This window comes from Falco biarmicus, chromosome 2 (assembly GCF_023638135.1).
Source record: "Falco biarmicus isolate bFalBia1 chromosome 2, bFalBia1.pri, whole genome shotgun sequence".
Taxonomy (NCBI): Eukaryota; Metazoa; Chordata; class Aves; order Falconiformes; family Falconidae; genus Falco; species Falco biarmicus.
This window is the reverse complement of record NC_079289.1, coordinates 98,067,900-98,089,414: the sequence shown is the minus strand read 5'-3', so window position 1 is coordinate 98,089,414 and position 21,515 is coordinate 98,067,900. Positions and strand designations below refer to the sequence as shown.

Genomic DNA, 21,515 nt, shown 5'->3' with positions numbered 1-21,515 from the left:
CCATTCAAATGGACTATGATATGCATGCCTTAAGGGGTAATAAGGGTTACCTTGTTAATAAAGAGGGCTTGCATATTTACAGTGCCATTCCTAGCTTCGTTTTTGGTAATATCCTATTGAGTCTTATTAGTTAAAAACTGTAAACTGAATTCATATTTTTAAAGAAGTAACTTGTGAACACAATGTTGTCCTGAGACAGGGAGTTCAGGAGATGGAGTCTAGACAGGTAACAAAAATTGGGAAACATCTATGAAGCTTTACAGAACCAGGTTAAAAGATTTTTTCTACAGTCAAGTTCTCATTGTAAGGGTAGGTGAGGCTAGTGGATGTCACTAGCAAATGGAAATGCATTGATTTGTATGTAAGGTATTTTGGAGTGTAAGTGGTGACAATATACTTCTATTTGAAAATACCATCCCTGTCTTGTTCAGTCACCATAGAGCATTTAAGAAACATAATAATTCAGACATCCACAAAGTAATTTAACAGTTCTGTTTTCTCTAAAGTAGAAAGTATTATAGGTATCTCTAAATATTTGGTATTTTAAAGGTATCTCTTAATATTGCTGCTACTTAATATAAATAAGAAATTTAAATCAATAAATTCTTGGAAATTATTTCCACCCACTTTCTTATTACTTTCTTAGTAATGAGAGAATAATTTTTTCATTGCATTCTTTGCCATATGGTGAACTTGCCATATGGTGAATCTACCATATAGACCTGGCAGATGTAATTTCCAAGCCACTCTCCATCATCTTTGAAAGGTCATGGAGAACAGGAGAGGTACCTGAGGACTGGAGGAAAGTCAATGTTACTCCAGTCTTCAGAAAGAGCAAGAAGGAGGACCAAGGTAACTACAGACCAGTCAGCCTCACCTCCATGCCTGGGAAGGTGGTGGAACAGCTCATTCTGGAGGTCATCTCAAATCATGTGGAGGAAAAGTTATCAGGAGTAGTCAACATAGATTCACCAAGGGGAAATCACGCCTGACCAACCTAACAGCCTTCTATGATAGAATGACTGGCTGGGTAGATGAGAGGAGAGTGGTGGATGTTGTCTACCTTGACCTCAGCAAGGCTTTTGACACTATCTCCTGTAACATCCTCACAGGTAAGCTCAGGCAGTGTGTGTTAGATGAGTGGACAGTGGGTTGGATTGAGAGCTGGCTGATGGCAGAGCTCAGAGGGTTGTGGTCAGTGGCACAGTCCAGCTGGAGGCCTGTAGCCAGCGATGCTCCCCAGAGGTCAGTGCTGGGTCCAGTCCTGTTCAAATTATTTATCAACGACGTGGATGAAGGGACCAAGTGTACCCCCAGCAAAAGTTGCTGATGATACAAAACTGGGAGGAGCAGCTGATACACCAGGCGGCCACGCTGCTGTTCAGTGAGACACAAACAGGCTGGAGAGCTGGGTGGAGAGGAGTCTGGTGAAGTGCAATAAAGGCCAGTGTAAGGTCCTGCACGAGGGAGGAACAATCCCATGCACCAGTACAGGCTGTGGGTTGACCTGCTGGAAAGGTAGCTCTGCAGAGAAAGACCTGGGAGTCCTGGTGGACAGCAGGTTGCCCATGAGCCAGCAGTGTGCCCTGGTGGCCAAGAAGGCCAATGGGATCCTGGGATACATTAAGAGGAGCATGGCCAGTAGATCGAGGGAGGTGATCCTCCCCCTCTACTCTGCCCTGGTGAGGCCACATCTGGAGTGTTGTGTCCAGTTCTGGGCTCCCCAGTTCAAGAGAGTCTGGGAACTACTGAAGGGAGTCCATCAGGGAGGTCTACAAAGCTGGTCAGGGGGCTGGAGCATCTCCCTGATGAGGAAAGGTTGAGAGAGCTGGGCCTGTAGCCAGGAGAAAGGAAGACTGAGAGGGGATCTTATCAATGTCTACAAATACCTTAAGGGTGAGTGTCAAGAGGATGGGGCCAGGCTCTCTTCAGTGGTGCCCAGTGACAGGACAAGGGACAAAGGGCACAAACCGAAATGCAAGAAGTTCCATCTGAATATGAGGGAAAACTTTACTCTGAGGGTGACAGAGGACTGGAACAGGCTGTCCAGAGAGGCTGTCGAGTGTCCTTCTCAAGAGATGTTAAAAACTCACCTGGACACGATTCTGTGCAACCTGCTTTAGCAGGTCCCTAATATCTGGAGGTCCCTTCCAACCCTGACCATTCTATGGTTCTGTGAATGAATCCTGTGGTAGCTTCATATGCAGACTGTGGTGTATACTTGTCATACCCAGCAGACCCATTGGAAGAACCCATACCCATATCCTTGTCTAGCTTTTTCCTGTTCTTTTTCTTGCTTCCCTGAGGAGCTTTTTCCATTTATGGTTTGCTTGCCTTCTCTGTCATGAACAAAGAACTTGGAGAATGCTGTTACAGATTAGGAAGGAATCACATTGACCCTGAGAATGCTGGCAGTTATAGTTCCTTTCATTATTTAACAACACAAAGGGTAAATTTAACAGAAGTTTGATGCAAGATTTTCTTCTTTTGCACAACATCTTGAAAGGGAGACATAATACTACCATGTGACTATAACTGCTGTCAAGGAAACATTTTGTTTTCTTACAAGGAGAATATCTTTTTTTTAAATCAAATCTTATCGTACCAACCTCATGTATTTTCTCAGAAAAGAACAGATGGGAAAGGATAAGAAGGAAAGCATAAACATTTGAAGGAGTAAGATTTTCCTACTGTCACAAGAATTTTTGCTTTCTAGCCAGAAAGAATAGACTTCTTTAGTCATAGTAATATTCATGTAAGAATAATTTTGTCTCAGAGAGCCATTCCCCCAGTGAAAGACCGTGGTAAATGTCCTTTGACACTGACATTATACACACAGACTTTCAGTGACCATATCATAGTGCTTTTTCTTCGTATAAAAATAGAAACCATAACATATTGGTCTATTGAATCCAAGATATCTTGACCTAAATTAGTAATGTTCTTAGTGAACAGAGAAAGGTTGACAGGTTTCAGTGATCATATAAAGCCAAAGGCATTTAAAATTTAAGTAGCTAATTCAGTATTTTTTAAACTTCAGCTTCAATGGCTTCCTGTCAGATACTGTGTCATGCACTTGTGACAGTACAAAAGAAAAATCTTACAGGTTTTTGGGCTTTTTTTCTGTATACTCCATAGCTAACCCTTCAATAGAAAAAAATACCCGAGTTAGAACAAATATCTGGTAATTTTTAATCTATTTTTTCCCTCTTCTTATATCTATTTTTATCTATTATATTTATATATTTATTATTATTATATTTATCTATTATTTATCTATTATATTATTTATAAAGTTAGAAATAGTAAAAAAAATATAAACAGCAACAAACACATACAAGAGTAGATAAAAATGCACTGCAACTTTCAAAAATTAATTTCAGCTTACCAAGTAACATAAAAAGTGGGTCTGTAATGATTTCTGGAGCATTGCACTTGCAAAAATATCTTTAGGTCAGTGTTGGATTTGAGCCTGAAGCGTTCTGCATGTTTCATTCAGAACACAGTGCTGATTCATCCTAATTTTAAAATTGGATTTAAATGGCATATGTTGTCTTAGGCAATGTTCTTCTAGGGAAGTAGTTAAAACATGCACAACCCACATAGAGTATTCTGTGTGCCACAGCCTCTAACATACTATGACTCTAGAAAATAAACCAAAATATTTGTTTATTAGAGAAATTCCCTGGAAATCTGACTGCCGAGAGCAAGATGACTCCTAGTATGCCTTAAAAGACCATGCTATGAAAGGCAGAAGAAATAATTGTAGAGAAAACAGTGGATGCTCAGAGGGTGGTTGCACTTGGACAATATTATGCTGGAGGCCAGTGTGCATCTGTGGATCATGTGCACTCTGTACTGTGTAGTTGCTTCTGAATGTAAGTCCTGATCAGTACTTTAGAAAGACATCATAACCAGAAATATTCAATAATCAGTGAATAATCAATATTTGATTCCTCAGCCTGAGAAAAACTTACATTCCAGTACAGTGACCTTTCTTTTGATTTCAGAGCTTTTTATGTGGTCTCAAACCATTAGAGGACAAGACATCCAGAATTTCCTAAAACTAAAGGGAAGAAAGGAATCCAGCTTTTTTAGTTTGTTCTTGTTTTGTTTTCTTAGTAGGGAATTTTTGTAGATGTAGTTGTGTAAAAGCTTTTAGAAACTGAAAGAGACTGCATGTCACTAGTAGGTTTTGTCATAGTTCTTTCAATGACATCTTAGCAGAACAACGTCCATGAAGTAGTACAGAACAAATCCCTAAAATAAATTTTTCAAATTTATTCAGAGTTTTATCCAAAAATGTATTGGCCTATGAAGAGCATGATAATTTAGTACTTAGAATTAGCACTAGTTCAATAAAGAAAGGGTGACCATTTTAGTATTAGGAAATGTTAGTAATCTGTAAGATAATTTTCCATTACCACGTGTGCCAATTTTTCATTTGCAACCCGTTACCTGTCTGTTGTACAGTAATTTTTAAATGGTATTATATCACAGAAGCAAGCTTCTTGATCATCTCACTTGCTCAGTGAGAAGAGTAGAGTCCAAGATTCAGTTGTCTTCAAGATTATATTATCTGGGCTTCTTCAATTCCATAGGATGTTGTACAGGCAGGTTTTCAGCTCTGATCCATCCATATGGTCCTGTTCAGTGACAACTGGAGACTGAATCTCAGTCCTAAAAACATTATAGTTAAGAAGTGTCAGTTCATATCCTGTTAGCAAAACTACTTAGCCAGCAAAGCCTTATAGTTTGAGCTCAATGATGTCTTGACCTACTGTGCCGCTGCTGCTGCTTCCAAACCACATGTAATTCTCTACTTTAGCCCCTCCTTATATAATTGTCATTTTGGGAGGTTTGAGTTGATTCACACCTTTTTCTTTTTTTCCCAACAAAGTGTACCAACCCCCTCCAATTCCAAACTCTAAATAACTTTCTATCTTCCAAAAGCCAGCACTGTAAATTCATTGGTTTTTTGGATCTTTTAAAATACTACCATAATACATAAACACAAGGTTAATTAGGGAGAAGAAATAGCAAAATGTAGATAGTCTCATGATGATTTTGAATCTAGCACTACAAAAGTATGAAGTAGAAATGGTAGACAAGACATTGTGAGTAAATAATTCTACCTGAGTGAAGAATTACTTATTCTGTACAAATGGTATCTCAACACTGTGATGTTTCTTCTGAATACATTTTATTCCAGTTCTACAGCGCTGTGGAAAACATTAAAATTTGGACTCAGTAGTTCTTCATGGCTACAGTTTCTTAGAACTGCAAATTCTTTAGTCCCACTGGGATCTTAGTCCACTCTCTTTCCTACAGCTGGCCATGGAGGCCCTTTCATGCATTTTCTTTACTTTTCTTCATCTCTCAATTATCCCAACATTCAGCCTAGCAAACAGATATTTGTTGCAATTACATTGCTGTTTGCTTTTAATTAGCTGTTACTTTTTTTTCCTAAACATGATTAAGTTGCATTAAGGGAAAATGCAGTTCCTGCACACAGCATGTAGACGGTGGATATTAAGGCATTTATATAAAAATGGAATTTGCTGTAGCATTTCCCTCTGTTTTATGCAGCATACCCAAGGTAGAAGCTAGAACAATGCTTTTTGCACGAAAGCTCTTCCCATCTCTTTGTCTGTATCAGGTGCACTCTAGGATATCATGTTTTTGTCTTTCTCAAAGCCTAATCCTCAAACATAATTTTCATTCAGAAGTATTATAATAAATTTTAAAGTTATGAGTTGCACCTATATAGGATAATAATGACAGTTCTATAATACTGCTTGGTAGATTGCTTATAGTATTTATAGTTGACAATTATTTTTGGATTCTGAAAACAATGCAATTGCTACTAAAGCCAATTTCCAGCTGTAGCCAGAGGCTCTAAGAGCATATATCTTTATGATTCAGAAACAGCTGGAGCCCATGAGTGTTCAGGTCAGTTTTCAAAAAGCAACTTAGAAGAAAGCCAAAGATAAACAAAACTTTTTTTTTCTTTTTTTTGTATGTATGCTGTGAAGGCATGAGCTTATGTGTAAATATGAGGAGGAACATATGTTTCACAGAAGTGAAAATTGTTTGAATTGTGCTGTGAGAGAGAAGTTTTGCCATAAAAGCTTGAAATTTGCTACAAAACCTAATTATAATTTAGAGGAATTTATCCTAACAGAGCTGGTCAGCATAAGAACACCAAAGCTAGAATCAGGCAAATGAGGGAGAGAATAAAATGAAGCTGTTGTGTCATGCTGAAATTGAGGGCTTGAATAACTGATTTTTTTTTTTATTTTTTTTTTAAAAACAACAAACAGCTACAGAGAGCACACAGAATTCTGTGTGGAGTCCTGTTTGCATTGCTCACTTTTAAAATTTGAAGGAAAACTTTGAAGCTTCATACATTATTTTGATTTTCTTTCTCTATTTTTGTCCTTCTATTATGGAAAATATGTTGGTAATCGGATGCATTCTTTAGCTGTTAGAAAATACATTATGGTACTTCAAATATGGATTGTAATAAAATGAAATCAATTATGAAAAAATGAATTATATTTGAAATAGAATATGATATTTGAATTTATCAATATTAACAACATTTACAGGTTTTTTTACAACTAGATTGTTCTATTCAATATCATACTTTGGCAGTTTGCAGGTTTATCCTTCCAAAAATCTTGCAAAGTGTATGAATAGGGTTGTCTTAGCACAAAATTACTGAACACAAATGTCTTAGTTTTAGTTTCATGGCCAATGGAAACATAGTCATTCAGTGGATAGAAAAGCAACTGGGAATTGCAAAAAATTGTACAAGAGTACAGGTTGTTCATCTGCTTCGCTTCATTCAGCTCTGCCCTAGCAAACCTGCTAAGTCATTTAGAAGTTCTGGTGATCTCAGGAATGCCAAGTAGCTCCAAATACCAGGCTGTCTTAGAAAACCATACTGGTGGTCACAGTGAGGCTGTAATACTCAAGAAAAGGTGCTGTGAAATGCTTTAACTGGATTTTGGAACTTGATACTGAATAGATTATACAATGCCTGTAGATACTGAGAATTATCAAAGGCCTCCTTTTTTGCCCCCTTTCATATGCCGAAGTATTTCAGATCTGCAGTTAGAAAGTGTTCTAATTTCTTCCAGTACTTTTAAATAGTTACCACATACTGAGGTTTAGGCGGTTTGGGGTTATTTTTTGGGGGGAAGAAAGCAAAAAAATCCTAAGTTCTGAGAAGTATATTTGAATATTTAGCAATCAGCAGGTTGAACTAAAGAAAAGTAAATGTACTACTTGTATTTCACAGAATATTTTTGAGTATATGTCTTTCAAGGCATTTAATCCAATTATAAGTAGACAAGAGAAATGTTCATATTTTGAAGATAGAAAATATGCAAAAATCAACATTTTACAGTGTCTCTAACACATCTTAAATGTGAAGGCATTTATAGATTGTTAACTCATAATGAAGCTAGAAAATTAAGTATATATAATTTGAATGCTACAAAGGATTATTCCGTTAGTGGATACTGCTCAAACATAAGGTGTTAGCAAATGATTACAGCTAACAAGGGCAGTGTCTACATGCACAACAGCCCTAGTGTTCCTTGCTAAGTATTTCTTAATATTGTCAAGCCTGATAAATCCATGTTATTGCTGTGGCATGGAAGAGTCAGCAACAGGTTTGTATCTCATTGACATGTAAACCTCATTGCTTGACTGAGCCTGTCAATGCAGTTTCTGCCTGGACACACAAGAAAAAGTTCCCATGACAATTATACTTGGTCTTTTCTAACCAATTTCAAGCAATTTGTTCACTCTGTGGACTACATTGACCTCAAATCCTTGCCACTATTCATTGTTAGATTTTGTATTTCTGTTGCTACATATTAGGACAAGGTGTATGAGAACACATTGTGTCTTAGGCAGGTAGCAAAGAACCTTTTAGGAAATCTTAAGTTATCTGCGTTCTTGGTCATCCAAGGATCTGCATGGGTGTGTAATATGTCTGTATAGGGGCATCTTATTCCTCCTCTGACAAATTCTGATCTGTTCTTGGGGAGATAGTTGCGGAAGCAGGCAACCTTTTTTACATTTAGCTTTTTGGTCTTTTTATGTTAGACAGACAAGAAGAAAGCAGTGATTGAAAGTGCTGAAGTTAGAACTAGTCAGACCTGTGAGATTCAGCAAGACAGGAAAACTTTTCAAAGTGAAGGTGAGGACCTGGGTAATAGTAAAATTGTTTACCGAGTCCATTTGCCTGGCCTGACTTCCATTTGAATGCAGTTTGATGGGAAAAATTCCTAATCTCTAATACTAACTGAATTTCAGGTTCCTTTTTGGGTAAGTCTACACAGTGTAAGCGCTAAGAACTCAGTTAGGAATACTAACTCAGTGTTAGTAAAAAGCCAGAGTTTTATCTTGGGAATGTTCAGTGTGAATGCCAGCCAGTTAGAAGCATCTTTGGAACTGTAAGAGAAAATTAAGCAACCCTGTAAAAATTGCCTGAATTTGTATGCTTTAATTAATCACTAGGCTGAGGTTCTGGTAAAAGTCTGTCAGCGTGCAACGCACTATAGTATGAAGCAGAATGGATTATTGCAAACCACTGCTGAATGCTAAACCAGACCTGGTTTACATCCGAAAATCGTTTATGTAATCCATTTTCTTTTCCATTGCAACAGATGAGGAATATGTATATGGTTACTTTCCTTGTGAATAGCATAAAAATGCTTAGAGAAAGGAGACGTGGTAGTGAATATAATAGAAAAACATTTCCTGGTGTTTCTTGTTACCATTACTATTGTCACAGATCTTTAAAGAGTGTTTTGGCAAAGAAACCAGCTAAAATTGAGAGATGAAAACTGAGTTTACAGAACTAGGAATTAAAAATTGAATGTAAGCTTCAAAAGCCAAAAAACAACTACCAGTATGCAGATGTTTGTATTTCACAATATCCTTTGAGTGCTGTCATCACTTTTAACTGCAGTGAGGAAGGAGGGCATATATAAAATTTATATCTTGTAATGTAATGCCAAAAGCACTTTCAGTAATTTTGAGGAAGTACAATGTGTAACTGAATGACTTTAGACTTCAAGCTGGTTTATATTCTATTTATTTATATTACTTCCTAAAATAATGGGCTAAAGCCCTTAAAGTAAACTATAGTCCATAGGAACATACTCTTAGACCAGTAAAAAGGTGTAGGATTTCATGCTCAAGGATGAAGCTTTGTTTAACTCATCTTTGTAACTGTCTTGCATAACAAAACCTGGACCTCATGGTGCCACAATAAATAATAATAAATGTTGGATTAAGTTTGAGACATAAATGTCCACTTGAAAGATATTTTGAGGCACACTAGAATTATTATCTTGAATTATGTAAGTAGTTAAAAATAGGAGATCAAGCCAAAGAGAATAAACATTGCTTTTACTGCATCATTTGCAGCAGTGGTCTACCTACCCTCCTTCAACTGTGCTTCAGACATTAGAGGGAAAAAATGAAATGGAATTAATTTTGTCACTCATGTATCATGGTAAAAAAACCCCAACATCCTCCTTCCCCCCACTTTGTGGCCCATGAAAATCATTGGCTAGAAGTTTTAAGTTAGAATCTGGATTGTAGTCATTTTTAGGAGAGAAATCAAACATTGCCTGAAGTCCTAGCAATTTTTCTTACACATAAAAGTTTAAGGAGATAAAATGCAGACAATGAAGGACAATGGCTGGAGTTTCCCAGCTCCATTGCTGCTTTCTTCTAGTTTAAGAACTTACTCCATGGCTGATTACATCTCAGCTGAGCGCTCTGGACGTTGTGTAGGACTATTCTATGCTGTTGAATCTCTCCAGCAGGCTCAAGAGGTGTGGAAAGGCTTTGTTCAAATACTACACCCAGGTCCATGCACCACAGAGCTCAAGAACACTTCAGCTTACCTAGATACACTAAGTAGGATGTAATGTATACATGTCCATGTATATTCCGGAAGGGAAAAAGCAACAAGATTTTACTGAGGGGATGTTGAGTGAGGAATTATGTTTGGAGATATAGGATGTTGCAAAGCAGACATGAGTTTAATCTTCAGGGAGGTAAGATCTGAATGCTGAACACTGATTTTTCTACAAGGTAGAGTTGTCCAGTGAGCAGGACACTTGTCTTACTTGGTAAAACTTGATTCAGGTTTCTTCTTCCTATAGACCTTGAGACAACATTAAATAAATCACTGACAGTGTATACATCAGTATCAGTGTAGCAAAGAAATAAACAGGTTTTATTAAGCAGCAGCACATATCACCAAAAGAATAATCACTTAGTTTGAAGTAGGAGACTTGATGGGAGTTGAGGTGCATAGGTAGATCCTTGTTTAAACAGCTAGTTGAGCACACAGCATCTTCAGTCAGCGATGACATTGTACTTTGCTACATTTAAGCATGGGGTTATTATTTGTATTCTTAAGCTAAGTGGAAATACTTTGTTGAACTGGAGGCAAATGAGATGGAATCATCCTCTCACTAAATTCACAGGGATTTTAACATTCACTTCAGTGCACCACAACTCTACAAAAGGCGTAGAAGTGCAATTTAGAACAGACAATGCAACAAGTAATTGAGAGATGGAGCAACCCAAATGAACTCCGAGGCAATCATCTGCTCCAAAATCTTTGTTTAAACTCCAGCAAAAGTATGTGAAGGATTTTTATTTGAAAAAGTTAGTAGATAAAACACTAAGTGAAAAGAGTGTGCCAATAAAATTTCTTTGTCTTCCACAATAAAGGAAATGGATGATAGTAGCACAAAAGTTACAATAGAAGACTCCATCCGTCAAGAGATCTCTTAAAAAGTACATTGTAGGGAACAATTGTGCAGTGGCAGGGGGATGAATTAGATGACAAAAATAAAATTAATTTGAAATATCTGAAGTGAGCTTTAGTTCTTATTTGCTACAACTGGAACAGAGGAAACTGAATACATTAATATGAGAAATATACAGGCATCACAAGCAGAGTCAATGCAGATGTACTGCAGCTAGTGATTATATTTCAAAGGTCATTGAACGATCATTCAAGATGAGTAAGGGTCATTAAAAACAGTATACAGCAGTAACATATATGAACAAGGAAGGAAAACCTCTCTCTATTTTCTGGCCACATCAGTTAATATATATGCTTGAGAGATGTTTAACTCACCACCTGTCAACACTGTGGTATCTTCCATAAGCAGCAGCACCTTGAAGACTGATACTTGATCTTAGAAAGCAAAGTTAAAGATGGACTAGAGAACGTTGGAGAGACAAGAAGTTTGACTCTAACTTGGGGTGAGAATTCACTCTAAAAAGAAGTGAGTCCCAGCACTGCCTGTGCCTTTACTGACAGAGCAACGTCTTCTAGCACCCAAGCAGAGTGAACAGAGCTGGGTACTGACAACAGGGTCCACTAATAGTCCCAGGCCAGGCAAAGTGGTGATTCAGGTTCAAGGTCCATCCAGGGAGTCGTCAGGAGCAGGAGCTGATGGGAGCACAGAGCTGCAGGAAAGGCTACAACCTCGGGCCATCCAGAGACTTCTAACACAGGTAAGAAGCAGATCACTATAGGCTGGTAACTAGGTGGCAGAAAAACCTCCACATTGCAGTGATCCAAAATTAGGTGAGGTGACCAGACTGTCAGATTGCATAGTAAGCAGCAGCATAGCAATGAACAATAAATCCTACTCAGTACCTTGAACTTAAAATTAGAAATACTTTGCCCCCTTTTTCACGATGTGAGAAACATTGTTATTTTGCTAAGTGTCAGGAATGACACTATGGAGTCTTACGAAGTTGACTGGGAATTTTAGAATCATGTCATTTAATTGGTGTCATTTTTCTTTTAAATCAGCAGAGGTTCAAATAAGGACCTGTCTACATATATGCAAAAAATAAGATACCCAGGTTAGACTGTATAGTAAAATACAAATAGTGAATTGGTTTTGCAGTACAGAGTGGCATTTTATCCATGCATCAGTGTCATGAAAGAACTGACAAGAATGGTCAGAAAAGAAAAACATGGATGAGATACAGATCCTGATTTAAGTTACACTGGCATAAAGATCTTTAAAACCTAATTAAGAAAGTGCCACTTGCTTTGCTTGTTCAATTTTCCTTTTAACACAAGACTAAAACAGTCATTTAACTTGTCAGTTAGCTATCAACTCTCTGAGAATCTTTTTATTCTTTTCCTATAGTTGTTATTGGTGGTTGGGGCAGCTCTTCATGTAAAGGCATAGGTCTCCTTCCACAAAATCACTTTATAAACTTCATTAAGTCTTATTGAACCTCATTCCTTGTCACCGGCCTTTGTCTGAATATCAAGACACAGAGGCAAAGTAATCTTTTAAATAAATTGTACAGAAACTTGCAACAATAAGTAACAAGTTCCCATAGATACATAGACATATCTTTTACTGATATTTACAGTTGTGCATGTTACAGTCTACAGGAAAGTTTTTTTTCTTGAGATTTTCTCAACAGTAGAAGGCAAGTGCTGCAGACCACTTACTGGTTTTGAGGGTCACCATACATGAAAAACTGCACAATTACATGTAAGACTTAAATAGCATCAGGTATCTAATTCACAATATGTAGGTCACAGGATAAAATTCACTTTTCCTTCACTAATAACTCCTGAGTCTTCAGGTTACTTACATCATGTTTTTGTTGGACAAAGAGCAGCCCCTTTCTCCCCTCTGAACTGTGTTCTTTTACCTTATCTTCATCCTTTTCCCATCTTTATTCCCTTTCCCTCCCTATTTCTGAGCTTCTAGTCTCACTGATAGTAAATCTTCCTGTGATCCTCTTAAATGAACAAACCCTTGTGTGAGTCTTTCCCTTCTGCAACCCCTGTCGCTTACCTTTTCTGTTTTTAGTTTCACAAGTTCCTTCACTTCCACTGTTCTCTCTAGAGAATTCTCTCAGCTTAGAAGTGGGGAGTGGGGGGAAGTTGTTTTGTTTTGTTTTGTTTTTTTAAGATCTTTTTAGCTTCTTTCTTTGCTCCTTGTTTTCTTCTTTAATGATATCAAGACATATGTTTTTACACTGCATGAAACATCTGAGTCACTCATTACTGTTTCTCGCTGAAGTCCATTACAATTTTTTAATCTACTTGATTATCGAAGATATTTTATTTCCCCTGCTTCCCAGATCACTTTGTGAGCATTGACTTCACTCTTTGTTTGCCCCCTTGTGTTTTTTTTTCCTCTCTCTCTCTACGTGGTCTTGCCCATTTTAATAGAGGCACCACAATCACGAAAAGCCTCCAGAAATCCCAAATCGTCTCCCAGATCCCTTGTTTGTGTTCAGTGTTTCAACCCCAACAGCTGGAGGAAGCAGAGTAAGCATCAAGTATCATTTACCTAAACTATCTCATTAAGTATTTTAATTTGCTATCTTGATCCTTATATCAGAGCAGCTGCAGCTGAATTTGGGTGACACAGTATGGGCATATTATTTGGTAAGTGTGAAATAACATAGCTGCTGAAAGGGAGAAGAGCATTTCTAGCTTGAATAGACACCACAAAACTGTTTTATATCAAGCTCAAGAAAATTGACCTAATCAACTGATACACATTTCTGCTAAGAGTATTTCAGGTACAAAAGTGTTTCCCCTGACAAACATGACAAATACTGTTACAATATTTTCTTGCCTCTGCTCTGCTCTGTGACAGTGGCAGCAGAGTTATTGTTAGGCTCAGGCAGTGCTATTTATACCCCAGGACTTGCAGTACTGCACTCCCTACCAGCATTCCCCTGCTTACTCTAGGAGAGAGAGAGAAATAAAGGGAAGGGGGAAAAAATTAAATCCTGTCCTTTTAAAAAAAATATTTACCCTATTCCTAATCATCCTAGGAACATAAATTTAACTTCCTAGTCCAATTGGTTAAGTTCAAATGAAATAGAGACCTTCTCTTCTTTTTCTTTGTTGTTGTTGGTTTTTTTTTTTTTTTTCTTATTTCACTTCCTTTTCTCCTGATTTAGATTGCAAACTAAGGGGCAGGGGTGGCTGCAATGTGGAAGGCACAAGCCAAACCTCTTGTACACCAATCCAACGTGCCATTCTCCCAAACTAACAAACAAAACTCAAAAAAACTTGATTATTTGGATTACTTCAGGCATGATTGAATATAGTTTCCTAGTCAAAATGATTTTGTATTAATTGAGTGTCAGACCTGAAGTAACCTTTCATCAAAATCATGCTGACCTCTCCATTAAAGTCCTACAGAAGGAACAGTTAAAATGCATTCATCTCATCTGCAGCTCCAGGAGACCCTTCTGTGTTCTTGTTTCTAGCAGGAAGGAGATTTTAGCAGGTTGTGGCACTTCAAAAGGGTAAAGCATGTTTTTCACTTTGTTGCACGCATGCATTCCTTAAGCTGGAGATTAGGAGAGAGGCAAGGTTCTTTCTCTTTGCCATCACTTACTGTCATCTGGAGAATAGCTGAAGATCTCTGCATCCATTCTGCATACCACCAAGGCAAGAAAATATTCCCATTGCTTTGCTAAAACTCTTCTCTTCCAACTCAATCATTCGTGCTGACTGGAGAACTGTGGAATGAAGATTGATTGTTGCATAAAGGTCCAAACTGGCAGGCTGCTGGATTTCTTTGGAAGACCTTAACCTTGAGGATGTCCACATGAAAACAGAACAGAGACTTCTAGAAATTTTCTTGGAAGTGAGTTTATGTAAGAAACCCTGCTGACCATCTTTAAGAGAACATCCTGTGTGTGATAAGTACTTTTGGTGGTTAGGTTCAATTCAGGATTTTGAAGGTCTTTGCATTGTTTGAACATACATCCATTGATAACTTTATTCTGCATCACAGTCCTTCAGGAAACTTCTGCTTTCCGTTTCCTTAAATGCGTTGGTTCCAAATGATAGGCTCATAAGAGCTGTAATGAAATAGGTTTAAACTTTTTCTATGTACTTCAAGGCTCAATATCCATCTGAAATGCCAGATATTAGCACACCCTCAAGTTGTCATGTAATTTCCTTTTTTGTAGTTCTAATTGGCTTAATAGCTGAACAATTTTTCCAACTTTTCTCTCTAATAAAAACAAAGGATGAAAATTCCTATTTACTTTCAGCTATTCACCCCAAAGTTTAAAACCATTTGTAATCTTTTGCTAGTTTCAGTTCTGGCAAAGAGATGCATTTTCTAACAGTGGGAGAAAAAATACTGTATTTCAGATGCTGAACTACACATATTATAATACAATAAAACCAAAAGTTCAGTCATTCAGATTTTTTTTTTTTTAATATTTAGGGCTGTCTGATACTGAGATTTTTGCACCATATCACTTAGAAATGGTTTCTTTCTTAACTCAGATTTTTCATTCTGATGAAACAAAACCCTTTGCTATGTTATTATTTACACCTGATTCGATTTTCAAACTTTTTTTTTCAGATTTCCTAAGTATCCTATCAGCTTTTTAAAAGCCCTATTAGCTTTTTAAAAGTTGGAAAAAAAATCAAGTATCTGTGACACCTGTAAGAAAGTGTAATTCACCTTTGTCCTCAACTTTTTACAGTAAAATGAATGAATATTCAGTATTGTTTGGCATTGTGCAAAATTCCAGGCTACTGCTTTTACAAAATTTCTACTTTTCACCTTTGAAGTAATTTTGCATAGTTAGTTCTTTGGTTTTAGATGCACTTCTTGCTATTTAAAGATTAAACACACTTTCAATTTTCAGATTAATGATTTGGAATGCTTTATTAGTACTGTGTGACAAGGGGTTTTTTGACATCCAAATTTCAAAAAATGGCTGGAGGAAATAGTTTATGAACAGATTCCTGGGGATGGTTTTGGTTGCTTTGAAGTTGTCTGAAAATATTTGGAGAAGTTGCTTAGGACTTTCTTTGCATCTTTGTCTTTTACATTTGCTCAGGATCAGGAAAATTGCTTTCTGAATCTTGCAGATCTGTTTTCACTCAGAATGATTGTATCCACTTCATGCAAGACAGTAATGATTGTCAATTTATTTTCTGATGATAAAATGCATTTTTGAAGGACAGAAAAGACAAAAGACAAGACACAATTCTGAATAAATTTCTTTTTGGGTTTTGTCATCCTTGACAAAGTGGCTATGACACATGTTCTTAAGTGTGTTGCTCCTTCAGTTCCTAACTGCCGTCTGTTACTGACTTCAGTGGAAAACCCGTACATGCAAATCAATAGCATGTCTCTCAAAAGCAATAAAAGATGGCTTTTCTGTTTCCAAGGACTTTTGAATATAGGTTGGATATGACCAATAATTTTGTGTCAACATTTGGACCAATTATTTTTTGAACCAACATTCTACTCTGTCTTCAGCATGCCATCAGCTGCTGCTTGGATAAACTGAAAATCATATGGACCATTCAGCAAGTAAATAGATTCTTCAGGCAAATCTTTAGCAAGCATCTGGATTATGTGCATCAAATAACTATGGATGGATTTTTTTTTTCCAGAGCAACATGTATTCTTCCATGTTGCTCTTAACTAAGACTTCCAAATCCAAGGCATAACACTGCATTATAGCACTCCCTATTTTGGCAGCATAGTTTCCATACCCACAGATTGTTCCCATTTGGGACTTTCTTCAACTAAGGAAAGAAAACACTGTAAGCAATCAGTCAATTCTTTTTGAAGATGATGATGAAGTATTCAGGAAAAGAATTCTTTGTCAGCTGCTACCATTCAGCAGCTAGGCTTTTGAACAGAATTGAGTGGAAGCTTCTCGTATCACAGAACTTAATCTAGATAAGGAGCTCAGTCATGAGATTTCAGTAGCTGAGCATGGTTTTTCACTGTCTTGTATTTTTCCTCTAACAGTTCGTTGTGACTATTAGATGTCCACCAATGTGTAATCCTTTCTGTTTTAAAGGATACTTAACACTGCAGTTTCTACTCTTAAGATTCTAAAATCACTGTTCCTGCTGGTCTTTTTCATGGTTTTACCTCAAATACTCTTATGTTCTGCACAGTACTTTATGCAAACCTCTTCTAGCAACAACTGATTCTCATAAACTAACATGTCTTTGAATATCACTCAGTTATTCCCCACCTACACTGGGACATAATGTGCTGTCTCTTGACTGAAGTAACAATATAACATCCTGAGATACTCTGATACTAAAGCAAGTATCAAAAATACAAGTTTTCACTGAAAGAACAATAGTTACACATTTTTAAACTCAAATAACAGATTTTTATTAGCTGTTTGAGGAATGCACATAGTCATAAAAATAATATGTGTATTTTCTATGTGCTATATATAATTTTACAATAATTTTGCAACCAAAACCTTTTTTAAATTGTTAAATTGTTGAAGAGCTAAATACATACACATATGTGATGTCTATATAAGATTAGCATAGAACCTAACAATTCTAAATGATTCTACATATATAGGGAACAGGAACAAAAGATTCAATCTAGTAATGAGAGTTATCTGAAGAATGCAATTTTCAAGTGAGTTGCAGCTTTCACCTGCTACTCTGTAGAAACATTGAGAATCGTGAGTTGGAGTGTGGGAGCTGACAACGGCTGCAGAGTGCACTTGAGATACAGGAAAAGTCTGTGGGCGAATTACATCGGTATGCTACACCTGAAGGGTTATGCTCAAAGGCATCTGAAGTCAAGGAGAAACCAGTTTCCCCGTTTACAGTGAACAACGGACTTGTTTACCTTGTTCTTCTACAGAAAGAAGAAACAAAATAATATGAACAAAGGAGATGACAGTAGCAGCAAACCTACAAAGCTACTGTCATAGATTACATTCAGTAAAAATGAGGTCCAGGCAGTAACACGGCAATAGTTTCTATTCACTTCAAGAACTGCTTATCAGAAAACACTGTTTAGCCATCAGTGATGAAGAACAGAGCTATTGTAACAGAAATAACATCCCTATCCAGTGTGTCACTTCACTTAGGAAATGTTAATATATCTTACTGATAAACTGTTTTTTAATCTCATGGCTGTTACCTGTCTGTTGGAACTACGGTTGCCTGTATGAGTATGAGAGGATAAATAGATGGGTGAAGGATAATAAAACAGAAGAGAAGTCTGTTAGGGAGATTGAACTGTGAACAATTATGTTCATAGCAGATTTGCTTGAACTAATTGCAACCTACTTAATTTGAGACTGTTTAGATGTACAACTTCTGTAGTTTTGTTTTTCTTAACATGTGAAGGAAAGAGGTATTCTGAGACCTGAATAGGTTAAGTTGTTGGACAATTTAGAGAGCTGGAGAACTGCAGTAAAAGTGGATGCTAAATAAAGTAGCTGTTAAGTATTGGGACAGGATCTTTAAGGGAGCTGCAGGCTTAGAACTTGCCTGCTGTTTTAGAAGGGACCTGATATACTTGTCTGTGGGGCAGCCCTGACGACTTTACTACTAACTTCACTAAGGAAGAGACATGTAGTTATCTTTTTATATAAAGAGAGTTTGCTATCCAGATGCTTTGCAGAACAAAGGTATTGTTAATTACCAAGAGATTAACTTGATCCTTGTAGTTAACCCTCTGACAAAATGAGATTTTATATCAGCTGAGAGACACTGGGAGAGAGCTCTCTCTGATATCGAGGCTTATACAGTTCATCAGCTTTAGAGATGAGAAGTCCGATGGCTCTTTATGTCCCCTAATATTTTACACTGGCTGCTCCACAGCCACAGATGCTGACAGATAACGCTTTAGTTTTTATAATGCTTAGGAAATCAGCAGTTAAAGTCTGCTCTGCTGTTCCTCCAACACCATGTGAAGTTCCTGATCCTTGCTGAAGCAGTTACAGTGCAACAGACTGACATTGCACAGTAACAGTCTTTGCTCTCCCAAAGCTCCCTGTTTTGCACAGTATGATCATGACATTATGTAGCTACATAGCTGATAAACTAGCATCAACTCTTCAAAACCCTAGCAATGTGATTCGGACATGATGTGATGTTGCCCATGCCTTGTCCCCAGCCCCATGCATGACTTTGCAACATGCCATATGCTCTGTATATAGTCAAACCTGAACAATTCTTTATTCTGTGGTGGGAAAAAAAATCATGGCACAATTTTCTTATTTCTTTCTTTTCCCTGTGTCTAAACTATATGAGCTGCTTCTACTGACTTGCATTAATTCAGAATCCCAACTTTATGTTGCTATCTGTAAGCCCTTGAACCAGCCTAGTGCTACAGTGCCCAACACCAAAAAATGTTGGCTGAAAATGTCTTTTCAATGTCATTCAGCACAAGTGTGCCATCAAAGATGGATGTGTGGTAAGACAGCTTGACCACAAAGTTCTCATGTGCATGGCCTTACTGGAATTTCTTTTAGCTGACATTTTAATAGCTATATAATTTTTTCTGCTCTTCTTCTATCAGGGTGTTATAGTGCCCTGGATAAAATTCTCAGGTGGGGCAAATGTTGCATGGTCTGCAAAAGCACACAGTGCGCTGATTAATAAAGCCCTTTGGCCTTTTATGTTCTTCATTGTCCATCTTTCCAATTAAACACTTTTAAAGAGCCTGGAGGAATGCTTAGTATAGAATTACATACCTTCCCAGAATGTAAATTCTAGTTCTCAGTAAATGAGAGGCATATTTCTGCTCTGGGAAATGTTCTGTGCATAAGTTCAAAGAAATTTATGGGGGAGTGTTAGATTTTGGTTATTTTAATTCTGAGAAAACAGCAAAGAATTCAAGTATCAAACCAACCTTTCAAAATGTTATTGGAAAGGTACATGAAAAAATGCTGCCTTCCCCTTCCCCTTCCCCTTCCCCTTCCCCTCTCCTCTCCTCTTCCCCAGTAAGACCCATTGCTGCTGTACACAGCCAAAGCCTTTTAACACTTGCCACCTCCTTATTGTCTGTGCCAGCAAGTCACTCTCAGCCTTTAAATCTCCTTCCCCTTTGCTGACTTCCAAGCAACATTCAGAGGGTTCTCCAGTCTATTGTGTGTAATAACCATCACCCCTCCGACCCTGATTTAAGTGCGGACTAAGTGAACTGGAAGTCTGCAGGATCTGTCATTGAATTGCTTCCTAAAGGTAAAATCTCTTACAATGTAAAAAATGCTGTGGGACAGAAGAAGCTGTAAAGAATTTAAGGTCATCTCCTGTCCTTTAAATTCATGCTATAGATTGGAACTGCAGCCTGTGACTCTTTATTCCCCTGAAACATTTCTTTCTTTAAACCTGTTTTTATCATTAAAAAATGACTGTGGTATAGTTACAGCATGGCATGTACCAGCTCGTCTTTGCTCTTCCCACGTTTTCTAGTGCTTTGCTTTCTGCTGAATTGATGAATCGATTAATGAATATTAACCACTGTAGTGCATATAAATCTGTGACAATCTGTTACTGAGTTAACAAGCTTTCTGTGAACTTAAAAAAATTGAACAAAATACCAAAAAGAGTTTTCCCCCCAATATTTAAAAATTTTGACATAATATAAAACATGTGTTTTTGTAACAGGGTACTAAGGAATGTAAATTACTGATGAGTATGTATTCCTGATGTCTGTACACACTCAAGTTGGTAGGTAGTGTGACATCATGGACCTCAGCTTTTTAGTATCCTACTTCTATTAAGAATAAAGTACAGATTTTTTTATGCCCATCAATTATTCTCCGGTCCATGTCTGGAGAAGGGTATGCTTCCCTGGCTGTGGGGGGACGATGTACTCCCCTGCAAGTGCCTGTCTGTTCCTGCTTTCCCTGTTCAGTGATACTTGAGGAAAATAGTAGCCATTTTTTGTTTACTCTTTTCTTGTTAAGTATTTTCAGATTCTCTGGTGTACCTTCTTTTCAAGAGTGCTTCTTGAAGGAAACAAGTGGTATCTGCTTATTCATAATCCAGGAAGTATTTAGTATTTTTAAACAGTGAAAATATTGAAGTTACACTTGTGCAGATAGTTCAATTTCTGTACACAGAAAATTAAGCCAAGAGAGAATGACCAATATATAAATGAAGACCTTTGGCTCCCATTTTACAAAGCAGAGTGTCACCTAAAAATTGTACTATTATAACAATGATTTATTTTTATAAAAAAAAAAATCTAGAGGTCTAAGTCAGAAATTTAGCATCCATTATATGTTTTCATGTCATCACATTTAATAAAACAAGAAACTCTGTCTCCAGATGTTTACAACGAAGGCGTGGGGCAGAATGCAATGGGTTAGTAAAACAAAGAGAGCAAGAGAGAAAAAGGTAAAGATGAAGTTGTTTTGATTAGCAAAACGAAAAGTAGATATGGCCCAACAATATCTGGATGTGGTCAAGAGGCAAAGGAACATTTTAGTAGGTCTTGAAGAGGACATTGCAATGGCTTAGTAAATATTTATGCAAATCTTCCTACAACAGTTTATGTAAAAACACAAAGTCCTTTTAAGTCTTCTATGATTTAGTTAATCAGAATTCTTTCAAGGGAATGAAATGATCATAATTATTTCATCAATATGTGTAGCATGAAAATTGATGTGTTTTGCTTATTTTTGTTTTGATTACTTTTGTTTTA

The 21,515-nt window shown here is 37.1% G+C and overlaps 1 protein-coding gene across 12 annotated transcripts in view; it reads left to right on the top strand.

Moving 5' to 3' along the window:
- Window positions 1-21,515, top strand: part of STS (steroid sulfatase) — a 135,646-nt gene that overhangs the window by 95,220 nt on the left and 18,911 nt on the right. The gene's annotated exons all lie outside the window — the stretch shown is intronic.